A 7,161-nucleotide genomic window follows, 5' to 3' on the forward strand; every position below is an offset into this window, starting at 1 on the left:
AGATTTACCCTTCTGCTCAAAACAACTAAAGAAACTGGAAAATATATATCGAACAAGTGTTTAAGACATTAAACATCACGCAACAAAAGACTGTGTCCCTGAGAAATGAAAAATTAACAAGGCAAATCCTACAACTACACCAGCTTCTTGTCTTAAGAGAGTTTCCAGTTTTGGCACAGGAAGGAGAAACCTGGGTGGAGCCTGGTAAATGCCTTGCATTGAGTTTGAATCTGATAGAGGGAGACTAAAGCAAACAGTTTTCAGGCCAGAGTACCGGAGAAGAGAGAGCTGCACAGAGAGAGGACTCAGAGATTGTGTGGAAGGGCACATCTCTGAGTGATTAGCAGAGTGTTGGTGAGCACAATGTGTAAGACACCTGAGGCTGGAGAAAGAGCTACCCAAAACGATTAGAGAGATCAGTAGTCTTGTAAGACTGGAAACGGGGCCTGTCCCCAGCACACATACTGAAAAATATAATAATTCATAGACGTTGGTTTGAATATCAGAAAGGTCTTGCCTTAAAAATGGGGCATAATTGTCCTCAGACCAAATGCTGCTTTGGTTCCACCTAACAGATATTAAAAGGAAAAACCAAAAGGATCAACCTGTTTTTAAGCCACTAAAAGTCACTTCAGGTAAACTTCAAGAATATTCAGAAAAATACAAAAACATCCAGATTGCAACACGGCAAAACTCAAATGTCTGGTATACAATAAAAAATTACCAGTAACACAAAGAACAAGGAAAATAGGAATCATAATAAGGTGAAAAACTTAAAAAGTAGAAACCAACCCAGAACTGACATGGATGTGAGAATCACGAAACAAGGACATTGAAACATATTATAATTGTATTTTATATCTTCAAAAATCTATAGGAAATATCAATCCTGTTAAGTAGAGAAACAGATGATATTAAGCTTCTAGAGATGAAAACCACACTGGCTGAAACGAAAAATACTGGATGGGGTTAACAACAGATTAGATATTGAAGAAGAAAAGCTGAATAAAATTGCAGACATAAAATGGAAACTATCCAAAATGAATCACAGGGAGAGAAAACAATTTAAAAAACAAACAGAACCATCCAAGTAACCTAGTATATGTGTATTTGGAGTCTTTGATGGAGGTGAAGGAACAGGAAAAAAGAATTGTGAAAATAATGGCTGAGATTTTTCCAAATTTGAGGAAAACTATAAAGTCACAAGTCCAAGAAGCTCAATAAATCCAAATATAAAGAAAACTACAAGGAAATCCTAATGAAATAACTGGAAAACAGCGTCAAACAGAAAATCTTAAAAGCAACCAAAGAAATGCCCATTGGGTACTGGAAATTTCATGGGAAACACTTCGTAAAGTATATGATTGGCTAGTCACTATACTGTACAACTGACACTGATACAAAATAACACTGAATGTGAACTGTAATTTAAAAATACTTTAAATTAAAAAATTGAAGACCGCAGCAAGAAAAACAAAGCAGCCAAAGGGGGAGGGGGAGGGGCACATATACAGAGGAACAAAGAGGTAAGAATGAGAGCAGATTTTCTTCCTAGAAAAATATTGCAAATGAGAGGACAGTGAATCAACATCTTTAAAATACTGAAATAAAACACTATTGATACAGAATTCTATATAATAAGTAAAGTATATATTTTAGACAAAAAGGCAAAATAATATCATTTTCAGTCAACAAGAGCTGAAAGAATTTATCCCTAACAGACCCACACTACAAGAAATGTTAAAGTAAGTCTTTTGGGGAGAAGAAAAATGGTATCATAGAGTAATATAAATCTACCTAAAGAAATGAAGAGCACCAGAAATGGTAAATGTGTTGGTAAATATATGATTATTAACTTGTTTAAAATTTTTAAAAGATAATTGACTGATTAAACACAATAACAATGTAGTGTAGAGTTTATAACAATATATGTAGAAATAATATGTATGACAACAATAGCATAAAACCTAGGAGGAGAGAAATGTTGCAAAGTTCTTATACTATACGTAAAGTAGTATAACATCACTGGAAGGTAGAGGATGTTAAATTAAAAATGTACCCTATAAACTCTAAAGCAATCACTAAAAAAAAAAAAAAAAAATCAAGAAGTTTTACCTAACAAGCTAACAATGAGTTAAATGGAATCCTAAAAAATGCTCAGCCCAAAGGAAGGCAGAAAAGGGGAAAATATAGCAAAGCAAACAAATAGCAAGATGCTGGATTTAAACCTGTTTAATGTGATTATTAAATACAAATATTCTAAATATGTCCATTAGCAGGTAGAGATTGTCATATTGGATTAAAAAGCATGACTCAATGTATACTACCTGGAAGAAAACCACTGTAAATATAAAAATACAAGTACAATAAAAATAAATCAAAGTAAACCTGGAATGTCTATATTGATACCAGAAAAAATAAATTCCAGAGGAAGGAATAAATAATAAAGAACACTTTATTTAATAATGGAAAAAGGACAACTAATTAAGAGGATGTAACAATCATAAATAAGTATGCACTTGAAATTAGAATTTCACAAAACATGAGCAAAATTGACATAACTACAATTACAAATAGACAAATCTATAATTACAGTAATAGATTTCAATACTCTCTCTTAACAATTATGGAACAAGTAAACTGAAAATCAGTAAGACTCGAGAAGACCTGAACAACACTTTCAATCAACCTGACCTAGCTGACATTTATAAAACTATCCATCCAAAAATAGCAGAATACCATTATTTTCAATGGCACATGATACATATACCAAGACAGATTATATTAGGGACCAGAAAACAAATCTTGACAGGATTTCAGTGATATGAAGTATACTGTTTCCTTTGACTGGGATCTGGTAGTGTGTTTCTAAGTCTTCCACACCCAGTGGCTTTACGGACTTGACTATCTTTTGCAGTCTCTGGCCTGGTCTTATACATGAGCGTGCTCAGCACAGCTTTCCTGCTGAGGGCCGTCTTTCCTACATGCCACCCAAATGGAGTTTGAGCTTTAGTTACTGGATGCTTGGCAAGTGAGACAGAAGTCATGGGGATATTGGTGTTAGTTTTGTTCCAATGAGGATGTGAAAGTATGCGGAAAAGCAGAGTTCTCCCAACTTCCATTCTTTTAAGCTACCTAATACTTAGGGAATCAAGAAACTGGGGCAGGAGACTCAAATTTGTAGGGGCCAATTTTCACAACCATTTATAGCACATTTATCTGGAATGGCTTGTATTCCTCTCTTCACTGTCACTTCTGTGGCTTGTATACATTGACTAAGATAGTTCAACGTGCTCTTCTTAGTGCCAGGTGGTTTGGACGACAGGGAAGCTGTTTTTCTCTGCCTTTGCTCAAAGGTAAGTCCAGACTCCAGTACCTTTTGCCTTAAGGCCACTCTTAATCTTTGCATTCTGTATTTCCCCACTTTGCTGGAAAGCCAAAAAAAAAAAAAAAAAAGTATCTTCTTTGACCACCATATAATTAGAAATCAATAACAGAAAATATGCAGAAAATTCCCCAAATGTTTGAAAACTAAATAATCAAATAATCCATGTGTAGAAGAGTAAATCCAAAGGGAAATTAAAATGTACTTTGGACTGAATGAAATCCAAAGGACTCAAATAGCCAAAAAAAAAAAAAAAAAAATTGACAAAGAACAAAACTGAAGGACTTCTTTTTTTTTGTTATTAATGTCTACACTTTACTATTTTCCTTGAGACAATACTCATAGTAATCCAAGGATTCATAACTATAGAGCTGCTCACAGATGACCTGAATTTGAACAGGTGGGGGAGGGAGGTGGGTTCAGCTGGGGTGGGGTGGAGGGATGGGGAGAAAAGGCATACAACTGTAATTGAAAAACAATAAAAATTAAAAAAAAAGAAACTGTAAGATGTTTTAAAATAGGAGGACTTCTTGACTTTAAGACTTACCATCCTTCCTGCTGCCCAACATGCCAAAAAGAAAGGCTAAGGGGAAGAAGGTGGCACTGGTCCCTGCTGTTGTGAAGAAGCAGGAGGCCAAGAAGATGGTACATCCTCTTTGAAAAAAGTCCCGCATTTCAGGAACATCTATGAAGGACACATGGAGAAAACCAAAGGTGGGTAGGATCAAGGGTGGGAAGTAGGGATGGCTGGGGTGGGGGAAAATGGAGACAACTGTACTTGAACAACAATTTTAAAACGTTTTAAAAAAGAAGAAAAAAGGCCCAAGAATTTTGGCATTGGACAGGACATCCAGCTCAAAGAGACCTCCCCCACCTTGTCAGATTCAGCTACATTCAGCTACAGTGGCAAAGGGCTATTCTCCACAAGCATGTGAAAGTGCCTCCTGCCATTAACCAGTCAACCCAGGTGTTGGACCACCAGACAGCTACTCAGCTGCTAAAGCTGGCCCACTAGGACACACCAGAGAGAAAGCAAAAGAAGAAGCAGAGATTGTTGGTCCAGGCTGAGAAAAAAGCTGCTGGCAGAGGAGATGTCCCCCCCAAGAGGCCACCTGTCCTTCGAGCAGGGGTTCACACTGTCACCAGCTTTGTGGAGATCAAGAAGGCTCAACTAGTAGTGATTGCACACGATGTGGATCCCATCAAGCTGGTCATCTTCCTGCCTGTCCTGTGCCGTGTGATGGGGGTTCCCTACTCCATTATCAGGGGGAAGGTGGGGCTGGAGCGTCTAGTCCAGGGGTGTCAAACTTGTTTTCACCGGGGACCACATCAGCCTCACGGTTGCCTTCAAAGGGCCGAATGTAATTTTAGGACTGTATAAATGTAACTACTCCTTAACTAGGGGCAAGGAGCTCAGCACTGCTGCTGAGTAGAAACTAGGTGTGGGGCCAGATAAAACAAGGTGGAGAGCCAGATCTGGCCCTCAGGCTTTGTGTTTGCCACTTGTGGTCTAGTCCATAGGAAGACCAGTACTACCATAGCCTTCACACAGGATTAATTCAGAAGACAAAGGATCTCTGGCTAAGCTGGTGGAAGCTATCCAAACCAATTACAATGACAGAGGTGATGAGATTGGCCGCCATTGGGGAGGAAACATCCTTGTCCCAAAGTCGCAGGCTCATATTACCAGGCTGGAAAAGACCAAAGCTAAAGAAGTAGCCACCAAACTGGGCTAAGTGTACAATGTTTTCTCTACATAAAAGTAATAACAATTCCCTTTTAAAAAATAAGAATAAAACTTACCATCTTGATTATAAGATGTTTTTTAGTAAGTTTTTTTTTCTAGATATTTTACATCAGCATAGAAATATAGATCAATAGAATAGAATTGAGAGTCTAGAAATATCATTTATACATTTATGGCCAGTTGATTTTAGAGAAAGGTGCTGAAGAAATTCAAGGGGGGAAGGGACTGTCTTTTCAACAAATGGTTCTGAGACAATTCGACATCCATAAAAAAGTATATGGATTTCGGCTGTTACCTCACATCATACGTAAAAAAATAACTTTTAAAAATTGATTAACTGAGCTACATCAAAATTAATATTGTGCTTCAAAAGACATTATTAAGAAAGTAAAAGGAGCCACAGACTGGGAGAAAATATTCACCAATCATATCTCTGATAAAGGACTTATACCCAGAATATAAGGAACTCTTACAAAGTCAAAGACAAATAACCCAATAAGAATACAAATAACACAATTTAAAAAACAAGCACAATTTCTTTTTTAAATTATATTTTATTAATTATGCTATTATAGTTATACCCTTTGCCCACCCCCCCTCGACCTAGCACCCTGCACTCCTTCGGGCAATATACACACCTTTGTTCATGTCCATGGGTCATGCATATAAGTTCTTTGGCTACTCCATTTCCTATACTGTACTTTACATTCCCATGGGTATTCTGTAACCACCAATTTGTACTTCTTAATCCCCTCCCCTCTTCACCCATTCCCCCGTATGCTGCTCCTGCCTGGCAACCATCAAAATGTTCCCCATATCCATGATTCTGTCTCTGTTCTTTTTGTTTGCCTAGTTTGTTTTTTTTAGATTAAGTTGTTGATGGATATGTATTTTTGCCATTTTATTGTTCATAGTTTTGATCTTTTTCTTAAATAAGTTCTTTTAATATTTCATATAATAATGGTTTGGTGATGACGAACTCCTTTATTTTCTCTAGTCTGGGAACCTCTTTATCTGCTCTTTGATTCTAAATGCTAGCTTGGTTGGGTAGAACAATCTTGGCTGTAAAGTCCCTGCTTTTCATGACTTCGAATATTTCTTGCCAATCCCTTCTAGCCTGCAAAGTTTCTTTTGGGAAATCAGCTGACAGTCTTATGGGATCTTCCCTGTAGGTAACTTAACTTCTTTTCTCTTGCTGCTTTTAAGATTCTCTCTTTATCTTTAACCTTTGGTGTTTTAATTATGACATATACTGGAGTGGGCCTCTTTGGGTCCAACTTGTTTAGGACTCTCTATGCTTCCTGGACATGTCTATTTCCTTCTCCAAATTAGGGAAGTTTTCTTTCATTATTTTTTCAAGTGTATTTCTAATTTCTTGTTCTGCCTCTTCTCTTTCTGGCACCGTGATGATGCAAATGTTGGAATGTTTGAAGTTGTCTCAGAGGTTCCTTACACTATCCTTGTTATTTAGAATTCTTTTTTCTTCTTGTTGTTCTCACTGGTTGTCTTTTGCTTCCTTATGTTCCAAATCATTGATTTGATTCTTGGCTTCATCCACTCTACTGTTGTGTCCCTGTAAATTGTTATTTCAATTAGTGTATTCTTCATTTCTGACTGGATCTTTTCATGCTGTTGAGGTCTTCAATCAGTTCTTGGAACATTTTTATAGCCAGTGTTTTGAACTGTGCATTTGATAGATTGCTTATCTTCATTTTATTTAGTTCTTTTTCTGGAGTTTTGATCTGTTCTTTCACTTGGGCCATGTTTCTTTGTCTCCTTATTTTAGCAGCCTCCCTGTACTTGTTTGTATGTATTAGGTAGAGCTGCTTTGACTCCCTCTCTTGGTAGCATGGCCTGATATAGTAGGTGTCCTGTAGGATCCAGTGGCACAGCCTCCCCTATCACCTAAGCTGGGTATTTGAGGTATGCCCTTCATGTGGTCTGCGTACACCTTCCTTTTGTAACTGAGCCTTGATTTCTGTCATCAGATCAATGGGAGGGATTTACCCATGCCAGTCAGCTGGCCACC

The 7,161-nt window shown here is 37.3% G+C and overlaps 1 pseudogene; it reads left to right on the plus strand.

Annotated features, from left to right (window-relative positions):
* The first annotated feature begins 3,952 nt into the window (after nt 1-3,952).
* Nucleotides 3,953-5,121, plus strand: LOC112306980 (large ribosomal subunit protein eL8-like; annotated as a pseudogene).
* The last annotated feature ends 2,040 nt before the right edge of the window (nt 5,122-7,161 follow it).

The sequence above is a fragment of the Desmodus rotundus genome, chromosome 3 (genome assembly GCF_022682495.2).
Source record: "Desmodus rotundus isolate HL8 chromosome 3, HLdesRot8A.1, whole genome shotgun sequence".
Classification (NCBI taxonomy): Eukaryota; Metazoa; Chordata; class Mammalia; order Chiroptera; family Phyllostomidae; genus Desmodus; species Desmodus rotundus.